Consider the following 26,940-nt stretch of genomic DNA (forward strand, 5'->3'; position numbering starts at 1 on the left):
TAATTAATTAAACAGACAAGTGAAGAGACCTCGATGGTGGCAGGGTATGCATTAGTCTCACAGCCTGAGGGAGGAAGCCATTACCCCGTTCGGCAATCCTAGTCCTGATGCTTCTGAACCTCCTTCTGGTGGGATAGATGTTAGGGATCTTCAAAAATGCTTTGGGACCTTTGTCTGCAATGCTCCTGGTAAATAGGGAGGAGGGAGACCAGCATGACCTCTGTAGAGTCTTGTGACCTGATGCCTTGCTGCTTCCAAACCACACAATGATGCAGCCAAAATACAAAGCAGAATTTGAAAAAATCTTACGGCATCCTCCAATTATTTATATTATTGTCTGGCTTACTTCATATTTCATCTTTTCTCTCCTTATTGCTTTTTTAGTTCTTTTTAGTTAGTTTCCAAAAGCTGCCCAATCCCTCAGGTTCCTGCTATATTGTATGCCCTCCCTTTTGCTTTTATGCAGTTTTTGACTTCCTTTGTCAGCAACAGTTGCCTCATCCTCTTTTTAGAATGATGTTCCATCTTTGGGAAGAATTGATCCTGCGCCTTCTGAATTACACCCAGGGACCGCAGCCATTGCTGTTCCATTATCCTCCCTTCCAGTGTCCTCTTTCAGTCTACTGTGCTTTGACCAGCTACTCTCTCATGCCTCTATAGTTCCCTTTACTCAACTGTAGTACCAATACACTGAGCTTTAGCTTCTCGTTCTCAATCTGCTGGGTGCAGACTATCATTTTATGTCTCCTAATAGTTCCTTGAACTTAAGCTTCCAAAACAAATCTGATGCATTACATAATACCCAATCCAGAATTGCCTTTTCTCAAGTGGGTTCTAAAAAAAAATCTCATAGGTATTTTTATGTTATGTTTTGTAACTTCAAAATATTAAACTAATTCAAAGGAAGACACTGAGTCAGAAATATGGGTGTAACTTTGTTTACATTAAATGAGATGCACATGTATTACTTATCACATGGTAGAGTGATGATATACGCAATTAATATATTTCACATATGACTTATAATTAACTATTTAAATAAACAGGAATACATAATCAACCAATATATATACATGATTACTCAAATATTACTGAAATATTAAATACACAGCACTCGTCTCTGTTTAGCTATAAACTCCATCTTAATAGAAAATGCAATTCAACTACAGTATATAAACAGTATACTATATAATACAACTACGAGGGGTGATTGATTAGTTCGTGGCCTAAGGTAGAAGGAGTCAATTTTAGAAAACCTAGCACATTTATTTTTCAACATAGTCCCCTCCTACATTTACACACTTAGTCCAGAGGTGGTGGAGATACGGATCCCTTCTTCGTAGAGGTTGGCGTCTTGGACCTGCGGCAAGTGGTCCACAGCAGGGGTGATTGATAAGTTTGTGGCCTAAGGTAGAAGGAGATGAGCTATTAACTTCAAACTTTCTGTATAATCACTCAAAGAGTTGAACTGCACGTGCATATAAAAACTGCTGTATAACTCATCTCCTTCTACCTTGGGCCACAAACTTATCAATCACCTCTGGTACTATATAAAGAAATCCACAGCATAGTAAATTTTACATTTTTCCTTTCAGGCCTAAAGATTTAATTGCTGTGGAGGATTTCTTATGCTTGTGGTATAACATCTTTCCTGACAAGGGAGGTCACTCTGCTTGGCAGGTGAGATCTGTGGTTGTGAAAACAATCTCAGGTTCTGGGGCCTCCTCTGTGGTGGTTTTAGGAGTTGACATTGAGACTTTAGGAAGTGGATCTGACAGCTGTAGCCATCTTTCTTCACCTTTTCTCTCTCTGGGTCTACTCCATCCCTTTCTTTTTCCTTCTCATGTTCCTTCTCTCTTTTACACCTTTCTCTTTCTCATTCACATCCTTTTTCTCCATGTCGTTCCTCCTTTTTCTTCTTCTAGTTTGTGCATCTAGATCTTGGGAGGTACATTTATTTCACTGCAGTATTCTCTTACAAATCCTTCTATTGCTCCCTTCATGATCTGATCTCTTGTCTTGTTGCTTCATCCATAACTTCATCTGATGAATCCTGTGTTTTGATATATTCATTGACTCCTTTCTTTTTGGTATTCCATTCATTGAGCTGGGCTTTGGGCTTTGTTCTTTGCATTTATTTTTACAAGCAGCTTTTTCTCTCCTTGAAGCTCATGCAATAACCTTAAAGCACACAGAGTAGAGTCTGGTTCTTTATACTCACAAAAGCTGAATGTTTGCAACTTTCCTGAAGCTCCTTGAACTCTTCCAGCTTAAAACCAAGCCACATTTTTCAAGTAACTGACTGATTAACATATTAGAAGCTTTCTCAGATATGATGCCTGCAAAAACTGTTGTAGATGGACCAAAACTTTTGTCACTGCTACACTTCCTCTGAGCAGCATGGTCCTTTTTCGGTCTTTTGCTTTCCAATCAGAGGTGCAGAGCTTGACTCCAATACCTGTTGGTTCTCTGTTGGGCAATTGTGTTTGTCATGGAGACAGTCATGGCATCAAGAAGACAGCGGTAAGAGGCTAAGGATTTCCAGCGAGAAGACATTTTATTTCTTGGAGTAGGAGAGAGGCCAGACTGCGCAGGCACGTGACGTCAGCCAGTTGAGTGCAAACAGTTTAAAAAGAAAACCGCCACATCCAGCGGGCTGCGGAGTGAGAGGGTGCAGAGTGAAAGGGCTTTGGCTCAATGGGATTCGGCGGAGACGGGAAGAGGCTTCCTGTGACTGTTGAGTCTCATAGTAACAGAGTAAGTTACAGTTTTTTGGTATTTGGTACAAACAGCAGCACTAGAGGTATGCATCTAGGATTAGTGTTGTGCTTGGAGTGCCAGATGTGGGGACCCTGGGAGACTCCAGGGTCTGCACCAGGTGCACTGAGATTAGGCTTCTGAAGGACCGTGTTAAGGTGCTGGAGATGGAAATAGATGACCTTCGGCTAATTAGGGAAAGTGAGGAGGTGATAGATACTACCTATAGAGAGGTAGTGGATAGCACCCCTGTGACAGTCCCCCTCAGAAATCGAAATATCGTTTTGGATTCTGTTGAAGAGGCAGACCTGACAGAGGAGGACCACAGTGAACGAGACTCTGGCATTCTGCCCAGTGCCGAAATCAAGAGAGCAAGAAGAAATGCGGTAGTTCTAGGGGACTCCATCGTAAGGGGGACGGACAAGAGATTCTGCGAGCCGGACAAGGATACCCGGATGGTGTGTTGCCTCCCTGGTGCCAAGGTACGGGATGTCTCAGATCGAGTCCAGAGTATTCTGAGGAAAGAGGGCGAGCAGCCGCAAGTCTTAGTACATGTTGGTACCAATGACGTAGACAGAAAAAGAGAGGAGGTCCTGAAGAAAGATTACTGGGAGCTGGGAAGAAAATTGAAAAGCCGGACTTCCAGAGTAATAATATCAGGATTGCTGCCTGAGCTGCACGCTAATGATGGTAAGAATAGCAAAATTAAGTGGATGAATGTTTGGCTAAGTAACTGGTGCAGGGGGCAGGGTTTCAAATTCTTGAATCATTGGGATCTATTTTGGGGAAGGTATGACTTGTACAAAAAAGATGGATTACACCTGAACTCAAAAGGTACTAATATCCTAGCGGGATTGTTTAATATAGCTGTTAGGGAGGGTTTAAACTAAGTTGGCAAGGGGAAGGAAGCCAAGGTGTTAGGATCGAGGAAGAGGAAAATAGAAATAAGTCAAAAATACTGTGCAGCAAAGATGGTAAGAAGGACAGGCCGGTGAATATACAGGATAATTTGCTGCAAAATAGATATATAGCACAAGTGGCAACAGGTACCGATCTAAATGTACTGTACTTAAATGCACGCAGCATTAGAAATAAAGTGGATGACCTTGCTGCACAGCTGCAGGTTAAAAGGTATGACATTGTGGCCATCACCGAGTCATGGCTAAATGATGGATGTGATTGGGAGCTGAATATCCCAGGATACACAGTGTACAGGAAGGATAGGAAGGTAGGTAAAGGGGGTGGCGTGGCCCTGATGGTAAGTAACGATATCAAATCAATAGAAAGAAGGGACATAGGATCAGAAGAGGTAGAATCCTTATGGGTAGAATTAAGAAATGGCAAGGGTAAAAAGACACTAATAGCAGTTATATACAGGCCTCCAAACAGCAGTCGGGATGTGGACTACAAGTTGCAGCTGGAAATAGAAAAAACGTGTCAGAAGGACAATGTCAAGATAATTATGGGGGATTTTAATCTGAAAGTGGATTGGGAAAGTCGGGAAAGTAATGGATCTCAGGAGAGGGAGTTTGTAGAATGCCTACAGGATGGCTTTTTGGAGCAACTTGTCCAGAAGCCCACCAGGGGACCGGCTGTTTTGGATTGGGTGCTGTGTAACGAACCTGAGGCGATTAGGGAGCTCGAGGTAAAGGAATCTCTTGGAAGTACTGATCATAATATGATTGAGTTCAGTTTCAAATTTGGAAAGGAGAAGCTGATATCAGGTGTATCGATATTTCAGTGGAACAGGGGAAATTACAGTGGTATGAGAGAGGAACTGGCCCAAGTCAATTGGAAAAGTAAACTAAATGGAGGGACGGCAGAGCAGAATTGGATGAAATTCCTACAAGAAATAAGGAAAATGCAGGAAAAATATATTCCAAGAAAAAAGAAAATCATGAATGGAAAAATGGCACAAATGTGGCTAACGAGAGAGGTTAAGACAAAAATAAAAGCAAAAGAAACGGCGTACAAGGAAGCAAAAATTAGTGGGAAAAATGAGGACTGGAAGACCATTAAAAACTTACAGAAAGAAACTAAGAAAGTCATTAGGAAAGAAAAGATGAATTATGAAAGGAAGTTGGCGATTAACATAAAAAAGGATACTAAGAGTTTTTTTAAATATATGAAGAGTAAAAGAGTGACAAGAATAGATATGGGACCGATTGAAAATGATGCTGGAATAATTATAATGGATAACAAAGAGATGGCGGAGGAACTGAATGAGTATTTTGCATCAGTCTTCACAGTGGAAGACATGAGCAATATACCTGATAGCCAGAGGTATCAGGGAATAGAATTAGGTACAGTCAAGATAACTAGAGAGAAAGTGCTTGGGAAGCTAAGTGGACTAAGAGTAGATAAGTCTCCCAGCCCGGATGAGGTGCACCCAAGGGTTCTGAAGGATGTGGCTTTGGAGATTGTGGAAGCATTGGAAATGATCTTCCAGGAATCAATAGACTCTGGCATGGTTCCGGAGGACTGGAAGGTCGCAAATGTAGTTCCGCTATTTAAGAAAGGAAGGAGGCAGCAAAAAGAAAATTACAGAGCTATTAGTCTGACATCGGTGGTTGGAAAGATATTGGAGTCAATCCTCAAGGACGACGTTATAGAATACCTGGAGGTGCATGACAAGATAAACTGAAGCCAGCATGGTTTCATGAAGGGAAGATCCTGCCTTACCAACTTATTGGAATTTTTTGAGGTAATCTCGAATAAGATTGACAAGGGAGAGGCTGTGGATGTTGTGTATTTGGATTTTCAAAAGGCCTTCGATAAGGTGCCGCATATGAAGCTGCTTAATAAGATGAGAGCCCATGGAATTATAGGAAAGATATTGGAATGGGTGGAGCATTGGCTCATAGGCAGAAAGCAAAGGGTGGGAATAAAGGGATCCTATTCTGGTTGGTTGCCGGTTACTAGTGGTGTTCCGCAGGGGTCGGTGTTGGGGCCACTTCTTTTTACGATGTATGTCGATGATTTGGATTATGGATTAAATGGTTTTGTGGCCAAGTTTGCGGATGATGCCAAGATAGGTGGAGGAGCAGGAAATGTTGAAGAAACGGAAAGGTTGCAGAGAGACTTAGTCAGTTTAGGAGAGTGGGCAAAGAAATGGCAGATGAGATACAACATTGACAAATGTACGGTTGTACATTTCGGAAGAAGAAATAATCGGGCAGATTATTATTTAGATGGGGAGAAAATTCAAAAATCGGAAGTGCGAAGGGACTTGGGGGTCCTCTTGCAGGATACCCTAAAGGTTAACCACCAAGTTGGATTGGCAGTAAGGAAAGCAAATGCTATGTTGGCATTTATTTCAAGAGGAATAGTGTATAAGAGTAAGGAGGTGTTGATGAGGCTCTATGGGGCATTAGTGAGACCTCATTTGGAGTACTGTGTGCAGTTTTGGGCGCCCTATCTTAGAAAAGATATACTTATATTGGAGAGAGTTCAGAGAAGATTTACGAGGATGATTCCTGGAATTCAGGGGCTAACATATGAGGAGCGTCTGTTGGCTCTTGGATTGTATTCATTAGAGTATAGAAGAATGAGAGGGGATCTCATAGAAACGTTTCGAATGTTGAAAGGTTTGGGCAGAGAAGATGTGGAAAGGTTGTTTCCCTTGGTGGGTGAGTCCAGGACAAGAGGCCATGGTCTTCGAATTAGAGGGTACCCAGTTAAAACGGAGATGAGGAGAAATTTTTTTAGCCAGAGGGTCGTGGATTTGTGGAATCCATTGCCACGTACGGCTGTGGAGGCCCGATCATTGAGGGTGTTTAAGGAGAAGATTGACATGTATCTAATTAGTCAGGGTATCAAGGGATATGGGGAAAAAGCCGGAAATTGGAACTAGATGGGTGAATAGTTTAGCTCAAGGGGGAGCTGCAGAGCAGACTCGATGGGCCGAATAGCCACTTCTGCTCCTTTGTCTTGTGATCTTGTGATCTTCCAGTACCTTTCCTAATTCACTTTCAGTTGGTTAAATTGCAGGGATTCTGGAATGCAAATGGGTGAATCTCCAATCAGGTTGTAGCTGTTTCAGTCAGTCATGTCCCCACAAAGCTGATCCTTCTGTTTTTACTATGTACAAACTCAAAGTGGCTTGTTGGTTATTGTACTTCACAGTTACGGATGTCTTTCCCACAGTATAAGTTCTTTCTCCAGTATAAATTCCTGGTTGAATATCTGCAGTCTTCAGTTTGGTATGTTTAAAATGCCACTTAAACTCATTTTGTGGTATGACTGAATCAGCTGAGCCAGTATCTAATTCCTTTTTAATTAATTTGCCGTTCACTTCTGGTGTAACCTATACTGCTTGTCTATTGCTAGTTTTCACTTTGTAAATCTCAAGTGTACACATTCCTGTGTCACTGTCATCATTTGCAGACTTTTCATCAATAGCAGGCAGAATAGTGCTCCTTTTGAAACTGCAACTTGAAGCTTTATCTTCTTCTCTGTGCAGTCCACTTATTTTTGTCTGCCCAACATGCTCTTGGTGTCTGTCCTACTTTGTTGCATTTCCTGCAAGTTTCACCTTTAAACCTGCATTGGTCTTGTGTATGTGAGCCCCTGCCACAAAGGTTACGCAATTTGCTCAGCCAGGATGGTGTCTGTTCAGATGATTTTCCGTTCACACTCGCTTTCATTCCTGACTGCAACTCAATTGCGTTGCTGTTTGTGGGTTTCATTAAAACAGCAATTTCCACTGTTCTTTTTAAATATAAGCTGTGCTTCAGTTATGAGCTGTTTTTGAATGCTTTCTTGTAAGATTCAACAAACTAAACAATCTCTCGGTGCGTCATTAACCCCATCACTGAACTGGCAATGCTCAGACAATCTCTTCAATTCAGCCACAGACACTGAAATGGAGTCCCCGTCCTTTTGATTCCACTTGTGAAAAGAAAAGTGTTTCGCAGTCAACAGAAGCTTCAATTCTAAGTATTCCTGCATCAACATTACATCATTGCTTTTCTATTCTAGTCCTCTTGAAATGAATGCTATCATTGCATTTGCCCTCCTCACCACAGACGTAACCTACAAATTAACCTTCAGGGAATCCTGCACAAGGACTCACAAGTTCCTTCGTGTCTCAATTTTTCATAATTTCCCTCCACTTAGAAAATTTCCCTCCACTTTCATTTCTTCTACTGAAGTGCATAACCATACACTTCACAACTCTGTATTCCATCTGCCATTTCTTTACTCATTTTCCTAGTCTAAGTTCTTCAGTACCTCTCTACTTCCTCAAAGCTACCTGCCCCTCCACCTATCTTCATATCATCCATAATCTTTGCAACAAAACCATCCAAATAATGGACATATAATGTGAAAGGAACTGGTCCCAACACAGACCCCTGTGGAACACCACTAGTCACTGGAAGCCAATCAGAAAAGGCTCTCTTTATTCCCATTCTTTGCCTCCTGCCAACCAGCCACTGCTTTATCTGTGCTAGAATCTTTCCTGTAATATCATGGGCTTGTACTTGTTAAGTAGGCTCATGTGTGGCACTTTATCAAAAACCTTCTGAAAATCCCAGTTCAAAACATCAACCAATTCTCCATTATCTATCCTGCTTCTTATTTCTTCAAAAAGTTCCAACAGATTTGTCAGGCATGATTTTCCATTGAGGAAATCGTGCTGGCTACAGCCAATTTTATCATGTGCCTCCAAGTACCCTAAGACTTAATGATTGATTCCAACATCTTCCCTACCACTGAGGTCAGACTAACTGGCCTATAGTTTCCCTTCTTCTGCTTCTCTCCCTTCTTGAGGAGTGGAGTGACATTTGCAATTTTCCAATCTTTCGGAACTCTTCAAGAATCTAGTGATTCTTGAAAGATCATTACTAATGCCTCCAACAAGCTCTTCAACCACCTCTTACAGAACCCTGGTGTGTACACCATCTGTTCCAGGTTACTTACCTACCTTCAGATCTTTCAATTTTGCAAGAACCTTCTCCCAAGTAAAGGTAACTTCACATACTTCATGACACCTGACACCTGGAATTTCCACCACACTGCTAGTGTCTTTCACAGTGAAAAATGATTTAAAATATTTATTCAGTTCATGCACCATTTTCTCTGTTCCCCATTACTACCTCTCCAGCATCATTTTCCAGCAGTCTGATATCCACTCTCACCTCTCCGACATTTTATGTATCTGAAGAAACTTCTGGTATCCTCTTTAAATTTACAGTCTAGCTTACTTTGGTATTCCATTTTTACCTTTTTAATTACTTTTTTAGTTGCCTTCTGTTGGCTTTTAAAAGCTTCTCAATTCTCTAACTTCCCACTATTTTTTGCTGTATTATATGCCCTTTCTTTGGCTTTTACATTGGCTTTGACTTCTCTTGTTAGCCACGGCTGTGTTATTTTTCTTTTAGAATACTTTTTCCTCTTTGGGATGTATATATCTGTGTCTTCCGAATTGCTTCCAGAAATTCCAGCCATTGCTGCTCTGCCATCAACCCTGCCAGTGTTCTTTTCCAATCAATTCTGGGTAATTCCTCTCTCATGCCTCCATAATTCCCTTTATTCCACTGTAAAACAGATACATCTGTCTTTAGCTTCTCCTTCTCAAATGTCAGGGTGAATTCAATCATATTATGATCACTTGACTGTATGGTTTTTTTAAATCTTAATCACTCTAATCAATTCAGGTTCACTGCACAACACCCAGTCCAGAATAGCTGATCCCCTAGTGGGCTCAACCACGAGCTGCTCTAAAAACCCATCTCGTAGGCATTCTAGAAATTCCCCCTCCTGGAATCCAGTGCCAACCTGATTTTAAAAATGCAAACACGAAGAAATCTGCAGATGCTGGAATTTCAAGCAACACACATCAAAGTTACTGGTGAACGCAGCAAGCCAGGCATCATCTATAGGAAGAGGTACAGTCGACATTTCGGGCCAAGATGTCAACTGTACCTCTTCCTATAGATGCTGCCTGGTCTGCTGCATTTACCACCAACCTGATTTTCCCAGTTTACCTGTATATTAAAATCCCTCATAACTATTGTAACATGCTCTTTTGTCATGCTTTTCTGTCTCCTGTTGTAATTTGTAGGTCACATCCTTACTACTGTTTAGGGGTCTGTATACAACTCCCATCAGTGTCTTTTTCCCTTGCAGTTCCTTAGCTGTACCTACAAAGAATCAACACCGTCCGACCCTACGTCACCTATTTCTAATGATTTGATATCATTTTTTTACCAATAGAGCAACACCGCCCCCCCCCCCCCGCCACCTCTGCATTCCTGTCTATCCTTCTGAGATAATGTGTATCCTTGGACATTAAACTCCCAGCTATAATCTCCCCAGCAATCCTTGGATCACAACCCTGGAGGTCCTGTCCTTTAACCTAGCACCTAACTCCCTGAACTCCCTTTGCAGAACCTCGTCACTGGTCCTACCCATGTCATTAGTACCTACACGGACCATGACTTCTGGCTGTTCACCCTCCCATTTAAGCATGCTGAGGACTCGATCTGAGATGTTCTGGACTCTGGCACCTGGAAGGCAATATACGTACCATCTACGAAGCTGGTTCTCTCCCACAGAACCTCCCATCCATTCCTCTAACTAATGAATCCCTCATCACCACAACGTGTCCCTTTCTCCCCACTTCCCTTCTGACTCACAGAGGCCGACTCTGTAACACAGGCCTAACCACTTTGACTTTCTTCTGCTGGGTCAACGTCCCCCCAGCCACCCCCCCAACAGTATCTAAAGTGATATCCCTGTTGTTGAGGGGGATGTCCATAAGGGTACTCTGCACTGGCTCCTTAAACCTTTTCCCTTTCCTGACTATCACCCAGTCTTCTGTGTCCTGCACCTTGGGTGTCACTACCTTTCTGTATCTCCTGTCCATCACCCCCCTCAACCTCCTGAATGATCTGGAGGTCATCCAGTTCCAGCTCCAGCTCCTTAACACAGATTGATAGAAGCTACAAGAGGAGCATTCAATTAACCTGCCTGGCACCTCCACTGTCCTAGCGGAGCAGATATAAAGAAGGGAAGGAAAAATGAACCTAACCTTGAGCTTTCTTTTATTTTCTCTGACTGAAGCCTCCAAGAGCTAAAGCCTCAAGATCACCATTCTGACTCTGTCCACTCAGACGATGGCCACTGCGCTTGCCCCTGCCTTCCCTTAATTTGCATTGCTAATGAATCCTAAATACTGATTGGTCACTGGTCAAAGTTCTTTATTGCTGTAGTGACCTGCTGCTCTCTTTTCTACTCAGGCAGCAGACCTGAGTGAAATCCCCTCCCTCTGACGTCGCATTGGTCGCTGATCAAAACTTTTAAAATATACAACAGAAGGATGATTGGGTTAAACCTTTCCAAAATATTTAAGGATCTAAATATTTTTATTGTGTTATGAATCCAAAATTATCCTCTTTGTTTATTTGTTCAGTTTCACCAGGATTGTTTGTTTGTAGTATTTTCAGGATGAAAGAGATTGTAAAATCCTGAATGGTCCTCAGAAAAAGAATGTGAATAAGCCTAGGAATTCCTTCTGCTGCAGAGTGAGGGAACAATGCATTCATATTGAATATTGCTACTCAGGAAGATCTACCAATTAAACCCAATCTAACTCTCACCCAGCTTCCTTGAAAATATTTTCTTTATTAGCAAACATCCAATACTGTTGAAAATTGCAGATCAATCTGCTTTCACTAATTTTCCCTTGAAGCATTCTGGTTTATAGCGACTTCTACTAAATATATCCCATAATTCATTTATTGTTCCTTCAATGATTTAGTTCTGTCTCCACTGGTTCTTTCAGAACATTCTAGCAGTAAAAACAGGCTTCCATCTAATCTTTGTAATTATGTCATCCAACTGGAGAATCACTGCTGAATCTCCCCTTAACCTTCTGTGCTCTTAGGGAAACAGACGTAACTTTTCTTGCACAAAGTGTTTGAGGAACTTAGCAGGCCAGGCAAAATCTATGGAGAGAAATGGATGCTGTCTGACCTGCTTAGTTCCTCCAGCACCTATGCAGTTTGTTCCAGATTTCCAGCATCTACTGTCTCTCCTCTGTATAATTTTTCCTATTCCTTCAGACACAGTAACACCTCAATCCTGTCACCATTGTTCGGATACAGCCCATGTGCTGTGTGAGAGACACTGAAGCGGGTCGATAGTTCACAGACTTCAACGCGAACAGAGTTAGAGGGAAAAGAAAACAAACACTAGGCCAAACAGAGGCGTTAGATAAAACTGTCAAATGGAAAACGAAGCCTACTCTGTCAGCTGAAAATAACAAAATATAAAATGAATACCCCTAGTCTTCAGAGTCAGTTGACTTGACAGTCCAATTTCTCAGGCAAGGCAGAATGCAAACAGGCAGCAAAGCGTCGACTGTGTCTAAGTCTCGACAAATACTATGACGGAATCAATGGAGTTAAATACTACCACAATGAAATAATAATTAGCTAGAATGTGCATATTCATGAGCGCAATTGCTGAATCTGCTGTGCTGCCGAATCCGTGGTTGTGGTAGAGCCCCCCTCTCTAGGTGGAGCCCCTGAGGTGCCACAGACCTGTGTCTGCTGGAAATCCTGAATGAGAGACTTGTCCAAGATGTCCATTAGTGATGCTGGTAGATAGTGCCATGGTGTGCACTGCCAATATCAAAATCAAAAACTTCCATGTAGAGACAGAAACAAGAGCTTATACAGAGGTATCTCCACCAAGTGACACTGTGAGACGAATCATTCCCAAAATGAGGACCCTCCGATTGGAGCAAATTGAGCATCTGCTTCAAGAATAAAAGTAACACAGAATCTCTGAGTCTATCAAAATAAACTTTACAAACTTAAGTAGAAAACACCAGGAAACCACATTACAAAGAGGGAGTCCTTCCAGGTGAGGCAACACTTCACCTGTGAGTCGGCTGGGGTGATATACTGTGTCCGGTGCTCCCGATGTGGCCTTCTATATATTGGCGAGACCCGACACAGACTGGGAGACCGCTTTGCTGAACACCTACACTCTGTCCGCCAGAGAAAGCAGGATCTCCCAGTGGCCACACATTTTAATTCCACATCCCATTCCTATTCTGACATGTCTATCCACGGCCTCCTCTACTGTAAAGATGAAGCCACACTCAGGTTGGAGGAACAACACCTTATATTCCACCTGGGTAGCCTCCAACCTGATGGCATGAACATTGACTTCTCTGACTTCCGCTAATGCCCCACCTCCCCTCGTACCCCATCCGTTATTTATTTTTATACACACATTCTTTCTCTCACTCTCCTTTTTCTCCCTCTGTCCCTCTGACTATACCCCTTGCCCATCCTCTGGGTCCCCCCCCCCGTCTTTCTCCCTGGGCCTCCTGTCCCATGATCCTCTCATATCCCCTTTGCCAATCACCTGTCCAGCTCTTGGCTCCGTCCCTCCTCCTCCTGTCTTCTCCTATCATTTTGGATCTCCCCCTCCCCCTCCCACTTTCAAATCTCTTACTAACTCTTCCTTCAGTTAGTCCTGACGAGGGGTCTCGGCCTGAAACGTCAACTGTACCTCTTCCTAGAGATGCTGCCTGGCCTGCTGCGTTCACCAGCAACTTTGATGTGTGTTGATAAGACGAATACAGCTAGTCTTCAAAGTCAGTTGACTTGACAGTCCAATTTCTCAGGCAAGGCAGGATGCAAAACAGGCAGCAAAGCGTCAGCTGTGTCCAAGTCTTGACAAATACGACGACGGAATGAATGCTATCACAATGAAATAATAATTAGCTGACATGTGGATATTCACGAGAGCAATTGCTGTATCTGTTGTGCTGCCGAATCCATGGTTGTGACAAATCCTAATCCCAGTTTATCTTCTCTACACCTAGAATTGTCTATCAGTTGTCAACGTTTCCTTGGTACAATCTTCTTCCCACTAAAGTCCTTTGGGGAAGGATATCAGTTACCCTTACCTGGTATGACCTACTGTGTATGTGAATCCAGACCAGCCAACGTAGTTGGCTCTGACTCAGTCCAAAGGTAATTAGGGATGGGTGATAATGCTGGCCTCACCAATGCTGCCAAGATTCCCAGAAACTGAACAAGGTCAACTCTTCCTGATATTTTTTATGCAATTCAGGAATAATTTCAAGGCCTGATTCATTGTCCTGCCTTGTTGGTACAGCTGGGTGCAGCTGCCTTCAGAGACATTAATTGCCAACCACATAAAAGATCTTTTGACCAGACCAGACACAGGGAGAGAAATGTCTGTTGTTCATCCACAAACCAGCTGGCTTTTTCAAAAATGTCATTGCCTTTTATCCCTCATGCTTTGAGACCACTGTAAACCATAAAGCTCAACATCCTCTTTTGCCACCTTGTACCACTTTTTATTAACATTTCATTTAACTGAATAGCTTATAGAGAGAAACATAAAGGAAAGTACTGATTTCCAAATGGCCAAATTCAAACATCATGCTCTGCTTTAACAGGTCTGTAGCCATTTCAGGTTCATTTTAAAAATACCTCATCGCTAATATTATGTTTTGTAGCTTTAAAACATTCAACTAATTCAAAGGATGACACAGAGTCCACAATACTGGTGTAACTTTGAGCTTACTTTAAGTGAGGCACACACATATTATGAGGTAGTGTGATGACGGATGCAATTAATTTATTTTACAAATAACCCATAATTAATTATTTAAATGAACAAGAATGCTTAATCAACCAATATATATATAGTTTGGAGATTTGAGCAGCACCCACTCGGAGATCGGAAGTCTGAGAAGATATTGTTTAATCAGGTTCGCCGATTGAGTAGAGAAGGAAGTGACTCACAACAGTTTGGCACTTTGAGCAGCACCCACTCGGAGATTGGAAGCCTGAGAAAACGTACTTCACTCAGGTTTGCTGAATGAGCAGAGGAGGCAGTGACTCACGGCATCATGGAGACTAATTGAAAAGAAGGGGGTGAATACAGGACAGAAAAGTTTTATTTAAATAGACACAGTTTACAAAATGAAGTACATCATCTTGTGGCGTAGTTAGAAACTGGCATATAGGTCTTGTCAAACTAACCAATCTTATAGAGGGTTTCAAGGAAGTTACCATGAAAGTTGATGAAGGCAAGGCAGTGGATGTTGTCTATTGGACTTTAGTAAGGCATTTGCCAAGGTCCCAGATGGGAGGATGGTCAAAAAGGTTCATCTGCTCAGCATTGAAGATGAGGTAGCAAATTGCATCCGATATTGGCTTTGTGGGAGAACCCAGAGAGTGGTAGTAGATGGTTGCCTCTCTGGCTAGAGGCCTGTGTCTAGTGGAGTGCTACAAGAATTGGTGTTGGGTCCATCTTTGTTTGTCATCTATATCAACGATCTAGATGATAATGTAGTAAACTGGATCGCAAATTTGCAGATGACACCAAGATTGGAGTGTAGTGAACTTTGAGGAGGACTATCATGGCTTGCAGTGAGATCTGGACTGGTTGGAAAAACAGGCTGAAAAGTGGCAGATGGAATTTAATGCAGACATGTGTGAGGTGTTGCACTTCGGTAGGACCAACCAGGGTAGGTGAGACAAATTCATCTACCAACTGTCACCAACAGAGACAAATCGGATAGAACCATCAATTCAACTTGGTGAAAGAACCCTGGAAAACGTGGACCACTTTCCGTGTCTTGGAAGTCACCTCTCCTCCAATGTCGATCTTAATGACGAGATCCAACATTGTCTTAAATGCGCTGGAACAGCTTTTGGACGTCTCCGAACAAGAGTCTTTCATGATCGTGACATCCGAACAGACACCAAAATGTTAGTGTACAAAGCAGTGGTAATCCCAACGCTCCTGTATGCATCAGAAACCTGGACAACATACTGACAACAGCTGAAGGCACTTGAAAAGTTCCATCAACACTGTCTTTGAAACATCTTAAATATCAGCTGGGAAGATAGAAGAACCAACTTCAGCATACTAAATGAAGCAAAAACAACAAGCATTGAAGCCTACGTCATCAAGAACCAACTAAGATGGAGCGGTCATGTTGTTCGGATGAAAGACGAACGTCTGCCGAAACAAATCTTCTACTCCCAGCTTAAAGAAGGCAAACGTAAAAGAGACAGACAATAGAAGAGATTCAAAGACAGCTTAAAAGCCAACATGAAGAAATGTAACATCGACATCAACAATTAGGAAACCAATGCCAAGGACAGGAAACACTGGCAAGCCATCATCCAAAAAAGAACAGCAACTTTTGAAGCCAACTGATGTGCAGAATTAGAAGAAAAGAGAAGAAAATGGAAAGAGAGGCAGCAACAACCAAAGCCCGATCTGCCATCTGGAACTACCTGTCCTGAATGCGGAAGAACGTTCAAAGCCAAGATTGGACTCATAATCCACTTGAGAGCCCATAAATAGATCAACAAAATGAAGGCCATCATCCTCAACCTCGAGGGATAGCCACGATGATGACTGAGGAGTGTGATCTGGGAATACAGATTCATAATTCATTGAAAGTATTAACACAGGTTGATAGGGTCATAAAGAAATGCGTTTCCATACAATGTGTATTCTTAGATGGTAAGATTCCAGCTGCTCTCTTCTTTCAACCATGGCTCTGTGATGCTCACAACATCATACCTGCCAATTTCTAATTGCACTACAAAATCAGCTGCCTTACTTTGTATACTGTGCGCATTTAAATATAACACTTTCTGCCCTGTATTCACCCCCTTCTTTTCAATTTGTCTCCATGATGCCTGAATGTAAATTCTTTTGTCTTTCTTAACACTTTGTCCTTTTCTTTATTTTGGAGACTTCAGTAACCTCTCCTGGACTCTCATTCCCACTTACTTTATCCATATTTTTCCAATCTGTTGAACCCATCCACCTACTCTTTAATTTATATCCTGATTCCATGGCCCTAGTTATGAGATTCTCCAAGATCCTGGTCCCAGCACGGTTCAGGTGTAACCCATTCTGTGGAACAACTCCCTCCTTCCCCAATACTGGTACTAATGTCCCGCAATTCCAAACCCACTTCTCTCACACCAGTCTTTGAGCCACAGATTTAACTCTCTGATCTTATTATAGAAACATAGAAAACTTACAGCACAATGCAGGCCCTTCGGCCCACAAAGTTGTGCCGAACATGTCCCTACCTTAGAAATTACTAGGGTTACCCGTAGCGCCCTATTTTTCTAAGCTCCATGTACCTACCCAAGGTCTCTGAAAAGACCCTATCATATCCACCTCCACCATCATTGCCAGCAGCCTATTCCACGCATACCATTCTATGCATAAAAAAAACTTACCCCTGACATCTCCTCTGCACCTACTCCCAAGCACCATAAACCTGTTCCCTCTTGAGCAGCCATTTCAGCTCTTTGCCTTCTGTGGGCAAGCAGTTCTGGATCCACAAAGCAATGTCCCATTGGATCCCATGCCTCCTTACTTTCTCAATAAGCCTTGCATGGGATACCTTGTCAAATGCCTTGCTGAAATCCATATACACTACATCTACTACTCTTCCTTCATCAGTATGTTTAGTCACACCCTCAAAAAATTCAATTAGGCTCGTACGACACGACCTGCTCTTCACAAATCCATGCTGACTATTCCTAATCATATTATGCCTCTCCAAATGTTCATAAATCCTGCCTCTCAGGATCTTCTCCATCAACTTACCAACTACTGAAGTAAGACTCACTGGCCTATAATTAGGGTTACTACCTTTCTTGAATAAAGGAATAATATCCACAACCCTCCAATCCTCCGGAACCTCTCCCGTCCCCATTGATGATGCAAAAATCATCGCCAGAGGCTCAGCAGTCTCCTCACCCGCCTCCCACAGTAGCCAGGGTACATCTCATCCGGTCCCAGTGACTTATCCAACTTGATGCTTTCCAAAAGCTCCAGCACATCCTCTTTCATAATATGAACATACTCAAGCTTTTCAGTCTGCTGCAAGTCATCACTACAATCACCAAGATCCTTTTCCATAGTGAATACTGAAGTAAAGTATTCAATAAGTAACTCTGCTATTTCCTCCGGTTCCATACACTTTCCCACTGTCACACTTGTTAGGTTCTATTCTTTCACATCTTTTTTTCTTGCTCTTCACATACTTGTAGAATGCCTTGGAGTTTTCCTTAATCCTACTTGCCAAGGCCTTCTCATGGCCCCATCTGGCTCTCCTAATTTCCTTCTTAAGCTCCTTCCTGTTAGTCTTATAAGCTTGTAGATCTCTAACATTACCCAGCTCTCTGAACCTTTCATAAGCTTTTCTTTTCTTCTTGACTAGAGTTAGCCCTTGTCTTTTCTTCTTGATATACAGCCCTTGTACACCACGGTTCCTGTACCCTACCATCCTTTCTCCGTCTCATTGGAACGCACCTGTGCAGAGGTCCACACAAATATCCCCTGAACATTTACCACATTTCTTCCGTACCTCTTCCTGAGAACATACGTTCCCAATTTAAGCTTCCGAGTTCCTGCCTGATAGCCTCATAATTCCCTTTACTCCAATTAAACACTTTTCTAACTTGTATGTTCCTATCTGTCTCCAATGCTATTGTAAAGGAGATAGAATTGTGATCACTATTTCCAAATTGCTCTCCAATTGAGAGTTCTAACACCTAACCAGGTTAATTTCCCAATACCAAATCAAGTACAGTCTCTCCTCTTGCAGGCTTCTCTACATATTGTGTCAAGAAACCTTCCTGAACACACCTAACAAACTCCACCCCATCTAAACCCCTTGTTCTATGGAGATGCCAATCGATATTTGGGAAATTAAAATCTCCCACCACAACAATTCTGTTATTATTACACCTTTCCAGGGTCTGTTTCCCTATCTGCTCCCCAATATCCCTGTTACTATTGGGCGGCCTATAAAAACACCCAGTAAAGGAGGATGAGAGGAGACATGATAGAGGTATACAAGATATTAAGAGGAATAGATAGAGTGGATAGCCAGCGCCTCTTCCCCAGGGCACCACTGCTCAATACAAGAGGACATGGCTTTAAGGTAAGGGGTGGGAAGTTCAATGGGGATATTAGAGGAAGGTTTTTTACTCAGAGAGTGGTTGGTGCTTGGAATGCACTGCCTGAGTCAGTGGTGGAGGCAGATACACTAGTGAAGTTTAAGAGACTACTAGACAGGTATATGGAGGAATTTAAGGTGGGGGATTATATGGGAGGCAGGGTTTAAGGGTCAGCACAACATTGTGGGCCGAAGAGCCTGTACTGTGCTGTACTGTTCCATGTTCTATGAAACATCTAAAACATGGCACTTGAAGTAACCATTCCTGTCCCTGAGCTATCCAAGTCTCTGTAATGGCCACCACATCATAGATCCAAGTACTGATCCATGCTCTAAACACATCTGCTTTGTTCACAATACTCCTTGCCTTAAAATAGACACATCTCAAACTGTTGGTCTGAGCGCGTCCCTTCTCTATCACCTGCCTATCCTCCCTCACACGTTGTCTCCAAGCTTTCTCTATTTGTGAGCCTACGCCTCTTCCCCAGTCTCTTCAGTTTGGTTCCCACCCCCCAACCATTCTAGTTTAAACTCTTCCCTGTAGTTTTAGCAAACCTCCCCACCAGTATATCCGTGTGCCAATTTGCATGTGGCTCAGGTAATTATCCCAAGATTATTCCCTTTTTGTTTCTGCATTTTAGTTTAGTCCCTAGCCACGCAGTCATAGGGAGAACATGCAACCTCTTTACAGACAGCACCAGAAATTAATTCTGAATTTTGATGCCCTGAGTCATAACAACGTTGTGCGAACCACTATACCACTGTGACTTTTATAAAAGGAGATGCACCAATGCATTTCTGCACTTTTTAAAATTTACAACTAAATTATTCTTATTTCCAAGGCTGAAAAGCCTTTATTGGACATTTGCTTTGTTGGTATAGGAGTCTGTGGACTTTAGTTTAAGTGCTATGGCGACAAAGACGGCTGTTCCCACATAGAGATTTGTAATCTGCAGCTCAGTAGCTTTTGGTATGTGTTGTTTTCTGTAGTCCCAGCTTGTGGTTCTTTCCAATTCTCTTGAGAATTTTTATTTTAAGTATCAGGGTAACGAAGAGTGTGTCTGTGTGTGGGCAGTGGAGTAACTCTCCCTGTTGTGTTTGTTGTTCTCTTTACCGCTGGTCCGGTCTCCCTTCGATGTGGCCTATGCATGCGTTCTCCAGCGCCAGGCCTACTTGCCTTTAATGCCATCCATCATTTATTGTTTATATTAATTTACTAGGGACTGGCATGTGGCCAAAATATTGTGGGGTGTATGGGGGGGGGCATTGTTTTGTACCATGGGTGCAATTGTGTGCAAATGTTTCTGAGGGTTAGGGTGAAGGACAGGCACGTGACTGTGCAAAGAATGGAGGGATATGAAGAGCAACCCACACAAAATGCTGGAGGAATTCAGCAGGTCAAGCAGCATCTATGGAGGGGAGTAACCAGTCGGTGTTTTGGGCCTGCTTACTCCTCTCCGTAGATACTGACTCACCTGCTGAGTTCCTCCACCATTTTGTGTAAGTTTATGGAGGGATATGACTATTGTGCAGGCAGAAGGGATTAGTTTTGTTAGGCATTTAGTTAGTAATTATTTGAGCACAACATCATGGGCTTATTTCTCTGCTGTACAATTCTATGTTGTATGTTCTCTTCCCACTCTCCAGCCCACTCCATTATCCCCCTTACTGACCATCTTTCTCAATCTCTTTCTCCCTCCATCTGTCTCCCTCCCCTTCCCCCTCCCACCAGCTGCCTCCCTCCCTTTCCCCCTCCCTCTCTCATTCCCACTCTCAGACATCCTGTGGAGTGGGGATGTCCCATTGTGGGGCCCATTGTCTGGGTTTTTGTCTTTTATCCCTCACCTCACCATTGCCTTCTCCTTCCATTCGGAATACCCAGATGAGCCCTCGTTTCTGTGGACCACGACGACTCCTCTCTGAGGCAGCGTGTGGGGACATGATTCTTTTGTCAATGCACATTCTGCTTCACCACAATGCTGGCTATCCTGAGACATCTCTTCCCCCTTAATTTCAGCTCATTACATCTCTCAGGTCCTCTTGGGTATGGTCCTCTCTGCACTCTCAGCCATCACCCCCACCTCTCCCACTGTTTTTGAGGAGAGAAGGAGAGTCAAGTGATGGTTGCTCCAGAGGGAGGGCTGGTGAGTAGTGAGGGAGTACTGAGGGATGATATAATAAGACTGAGGGAGCACCAATGGAAGGTCTGTGAAGTTACAAGCCCAGTCAATCCCAAGACATCAAACAAGGTATATTTTATTTCCTGAGGAAACTACACTCTGTGTCAGATCCCATGAGTATCTACTCTCATTCTGAACACTACATCTCATGGGCGAAGACAATGTGTCTGACACCCAGTTCTAGAGGGGGAGAGGACAGTGTCACCACTCAGCTTCGACCCACCCAACCAGCAATCCCCCAGCCTGCTCTTCCTTCTGCCTTTCCCATCTTCCTCCTGTGGTCTGGTAGGCAGACGTAGGTCTAACCAGAGATGTATTCCCATGGAAATAGCAATTTCTGATCTAAGCAGGCCTTCCGCATTATGTTGGAATGTTGCAGCCAGAGAAAGGCTCTATGGTGATCCTGACTCTCTGGGCTCACCTCGCAAAGACTGGTGCTAGGACTGGTCAATTGTATGACGTCCCAGAGAGGGAGAGGTTATGAGACTGAAACCTATTTGTGAGCTCATGGGATGAGGGGAGTTGTAAGGTGGAGGGAGGGCTCCAACATCTCTCCCCCCACCCTTAATGAACTGTATAGACTGTGCCTGCCCCTTTCTCCCCAACCACCTTCCCCATCCACGTCTTATAATGTCTAGTCCTCCCAGGGCTGAACTGGGCATTTCATTCTCTCTTCTCATGCCTCCAGTCAGGCAGAAGGTCCAAAAGCCTGGAAGCATGTATCACCAAGCTCAACAACAGCTCCCATCTCGCTGTTATAAGACTATTCAATGATTCCTTAGTGAGAAAGAGAGACACGTGACCCCACAATCTACAAACGTAGATCATAATGACCATGCTGTCTATACCCACTTGTACTGCATTTTCTCTGTAAAACTGTATTCTGCACTCCCTCAATGTAATGATGTGCTGAAATGATCTGTATCAATGGAATGCAAAACAACTTAACAGAAGACCCTTGTTAAAGAGGGAATATCATCCCATCAGGAAACACTGGAAAAGAGGGAGTCTCTCCCCCATCAGCTACCTTATTTAAATTGGGAGACTACTATTAAAAATGGATTATTTCCCCTCAATCAGGGACCTCTGTGAAAGGGGTGTTTCTTCCCCCATGAGTGGCCCCTATTAAATAGAGAATCTCTGGCCTATCTGGGATCCCTGTTAAAGAAAGAATCTCACCCCCATCAGGGACCCTTGTGAAGAGTAAATAAGAGAAGATCTGTAGATGCCGGAAATCTGAGTAACACACACAAAATGCTGGAGGAACTCAACAGGCCAGCAGCATCTATGGGAAAAAGTACAGTCCACAGCCTGAAACATCAACTGTACTCCTTCCCACAGATGCTGCCTGGCTTGCTGAGTTCCTCCAGCATTTTGCATGTATTATGCTTGCAAGGAGGGAGTCTCTCTCCTTCATAAATGTTGGATTAGGGTCCAGACTTTTTACCGTTCAAAATCAAGTTTATTGTCAGTCAAACATACACATATATACAGCTAAATGAAACAAAGTTTCTCGGGGACCAAAGTGTAAAACACAGAACTTCATCACATGCAGCAAATAAAATAATATTAACGGGTAAAAATCGTATTCTGTTGATGGACAAGTTGATATAAGGTGCATATTAGCCATTTAGTTAAACATACAACTGTGTTACCGCTACTGGTGCTGTCATAAATAATGTGTACTGGGCGGTAGCAGGTGTTCAGAAGTTTCACAGCCTGGCAGCTCTTGTTCTTATGCTGCTGTACCTTCTGCGTGTCAGTAGCACGTCGAAGAGATTGTAGGCTGATCCTATCTGACTATGATGAACACCCTCGACCATAAGATCTGTGCCTCATTCTTGAGTTCAATTATCTTTCTGGACAACATCATCTTCAGGTCTAATAAATTGACATCACGTACAGGATGGCAGAGAGGATAAAGGATGAGAAGATTCTCGGAGAAAACAGAAAGCTTCAGTACGTACATACAGCAGGAAGTAACACCTTCCTCATTGCCTAATCATCTGAGAGACAACTCATTTTTGCCTCGGTACACTGTTTAAAAGAAGTCCAAGAGTGAACTGGGGATCCTCTTCTATGCTATGTATTAACTGAAATGAAACAGTCCTTTTCAGCTGTGCATGGTCTATTAACTTAACCATTTGGTGTAATCTATTCGGATGTGTATATAGGTAGTCCATTTGAATTTCTATTGCACATTCTATTGATTCGGGCTGTAGGTGTCCTCTAAGTGGTTAATTGTTCTACGTATAGCTACATGTGCAGTAAGAGGTGAATCAAAGCCAAGGCCAAATTAAAGAGGAAACCTACTTCAGGAAAAGAGAGAACTGAACCTCCAGTAGCTATATGTGATAATTTGCGTTCTGACATAAATAAAGTATCCAATTGAATAAGACTAGCAATGATATCAGAACTAAACATACCGTCAGTGCCAAGTCTGATGGAGTGGCTCCTTGCACAACTGGATCCTTTATTTCATTACTTGCAGACCCCAGTCAGTATGAATTGGCAACAACATTTCCACAATCACCATCTGAGTAGGTGCACCACAAGGTTATGTGTTTAGACCCCTGATCTACTTGTGTTATGCTTATGACTGTGAGGCTAAGTACTGCTCATATGCCATATGCCAGTTTCATTGCCACACCACTGTTGTTGGCCAAATCAAAGGTGATGATGAATCAGCATACAGCACAGGAAAGAGATTGAGAACCTGGCTGAATGGTGCCACAACAATATCCTCTCACTGAATATTAGCAAAACTAATGAGCTGGTTATTGACTACAGGAGGAAGAAATTGTAGGGTCATGAACCAGTCCTCATAAGGAGATAGAAGGTGGAGAGGGTCTGTAACTTTAAATTCTTTGGTATCATCATATCAGAGGATCTGTGCTGGGACCAGCATATAAGTGCCATTCCAGTGAAGATAAAACAGTGCCTCTACTTCCTTAGAAGATTACACAGACTCCAGATATAATCTAAAATCTTGACAAACTTTTATAGATGCACAGCCGAAAGTATCCTGACTCCATAAAAAGTGATAAGTACAGCCCAGTCCATCATAAGAACATAAGAACATAAGAACATAAAAAATAGGAGCAGGAGTAGGCCATTCAACAAGATCACGGCTGATCTGGCCATGGACTCTTCTCCACTTACCTGCCTTTTCCCCATAACCCTTAATTCCCCTAATATTAAAAATCTATCCAACTTTGCCATCACAGGAAATGCCTTCCCCATCATTGAGCACATCTATAAAGACTGTTGCCACAAGAGAGTAGCATCTATCATCAAAGACCCCTATCATCCAGGCCATAATCTCTTCTCACTGCTGTCATCAAGAAGCAGGTACAGGAGCCTTAGGTCCCACACCACCAGGTTCAGGAACAGTTATAACCCTTTAACCATCAGGCTCCTGAATCAGTGTGGATAACATCACTCACCTCACACTGAACTAATTCCACAACCTATGGATTTACTTTCAAGGACTCTGCAACTCATTTTCTCAGGATTATATTTCTATTATTATTATTATTATTATCATTATTGCTATTTATTTTTTCTCAGCTCAGGCTGGTGAAACCTGAGGTACAGTCATAGCTAAGCACGCTCATTTATTAATTGTGTTCCAAAATCTTTCAATTTCGTCTTTAAATTCAGCATATTTCTGGTATTTTTCACTTATTTAATTCCGTAAGTTATGTGTGTTTGGAATGGCTATATCTATTAAATTAGTTTGCTCTCACTTCTTTATCCTGTATTATTATATATGGACAGTTATTATGGATTGTCTTATCTGTAATAACTGATCGGTCATAATTTAATCTGTGTAACTCTGACTCTAAGACTGAATCAAGCTTGTAAGTTGTAGTTTTTTGTATGAGTTTGTGCTTTAAAGCAACATTTTGATGAATGATGTTTACCACCTGATTGTGCCAGAGTAAGTAATCAGATTGAGTTAAACTGCTGCAGGATCCTGTAATGTGTTGGATTGTTTCTGGTTTCTCTTGGCATTTTCTGCATTTATCGTCTTGAATTTGTTGGTTTTTTATTGTGTATTTTTGATATTTTTGTGTTAACCACCTGGTCCTGTATTGCCACAGGGAACCCCTCTGTTTCTTGGAAGGTGTCTGCAATTCTGAGCAAGGCAACAACAAACAGGACACAGAATTGAATTGACTACTTCTTACATCCTTCACATACAGGAGGAGTAAAAACCTTTACATTACATCTCTGTCTAAATGTGCAATGTGCAAGTTATAGTATTTTGTAATAAATAGTATGTACATCAGGACAGTCAATATAGCAATTATATCAGCGTGTATTAGTCAGTCTGATGGCCTGGTGGAAGAAGCTGTCCCGGAGTCTGTTGGTCCTGGCTTTTATGCTGCAGTGCCATTTCCTGGATGGTAGCAACTGAAACAGTTTGTAGTTGGGGTGACTCAGGTCCCCAATGATCCTTCGGGCCCTTTTTACGCATCTATCTCTGTAAATGTCCTAAATATTGGGAAGTTCACAACTACAGATGTGCTGGGCTGTCTGCACCTCTCTCCGCAGAGTCCTTGATTGAGGGAATTACAGTTCCCATACAAAGAAGTGATGCAGCCAGTCAGGATGCTTTCAATTGTGCCCCTGTAGAAAGTCGTTAGGATCTGGCGACTCATGCCAAGCTTCTTCCACCGCCTGAGGTGAAAGAGGTGCTGTTGTGCTTTTTTCACCACACAGCCGGTATGTACAGATACCACGTGAGGTCCTCAGTGATGTGTATGCCGAGCAACTTAAAGCTGCTCACCTTCTCAACTCAAGATCTGTTGATGTCTTCTTTCTTTTTCAATCTTTTTATTGATTTTTTTTTTAAAAGTGTGTCTACAAACAGGAGGAGAATATCTCTGGTATATATGTCAATAACTGCACATACAGAAAGTAAAATAAACAATATCAGAATCACACATAGTGTTGATCTACAAAGCATAAATTTGATATAGAATGTATAACACAGAAAAAAAAGAATGTAATTCATTCTCCTCTTATCAATTTATGAAGAAAGGAAAGACTATTAGAAATTTTTATAATAAAGAAAGAAAAAAACAACCCACTATTCTAAACAGAAATATAAAAAGGACTGGGCAGTCCATCCTGAGAGAAAAACCAAGAGAAGAGAGACTCTCTGATCAAATCCAAGGTTCTGAAAAAATTGCTGGAAGAGAATCAGTACAAAAATCAGATCATATGAAAATATTGAATAAAAGGTCCATTGATGTCAACAGGGGTTAGCCTGTCTCCATTCCTCCTGTAGTCCAACATGTCAAAGAATGCCACTGTCCTGGAGTGTGCAAGTACAAACAAAAGCGCCCATGCTGCACGTTGGCCTAGTGCGTACACCCGATAAGTGTAACCTCAGCACTGCCAGACAGGGGTAATGTGGAATAAATTGTGGGAGAAAAACTCATGTCAATGGGACATCTTCATCTGAAGATCTCCTGCAATATCAGGACTTTCTGTTACAATAGGATAATCCTGTACACCGTTTCACCCACACCCTGAAGCAGCCCTTCTCTATCTGAGATTCACATTGCAACCCAATGGTTTATGGATATTGTTAAAACAGCACTGGTTTGAATGAACCCTGAATAATTGGAGGTTCCCTCTGCCCTCCAGTGGTTGTGGGTTATTACTACAAGTTATCAAATGATTTCTGACCAACTAGCTTCAGTCCACATTGGCACCTGAGCTACGAAGGCCAGAATGAAATCATCACCAGAGCTAAAAATAAAAGTCGTACATGTTGCAAATAAAGACTGAAAATATGGTATCTGAGGAGACAGAAGTGAACTGATACCTTCTGTCAAATCCTTTCCCCAGGGCTGAGAAATTTAGACATTTTAAGTTGAAAAGCAAGTACAGTGACAGTAAATATCACAATCTGACCGCCAGTCTTTTTGGTGACCAGGGGCCCATGTGAGTAAATTCATGCAGGCTGTTGTCTTATCTTCCTTCAGA

Source organism: Mobula birostris, chromosome 2 (genome assembly GCF_030028105.1).
Source record: "Mobula birostris isolate sMobBir1 chromosome 2, sMobBir1.hap1, whole genome shotgun sequence".
NCBI classification, from domain to species: Eukaryota; Metazoa; Chordata; class Chondrichthyes; order Myliobatiformes; family Myliobatidae; genus Mobula; species Mobula birostris.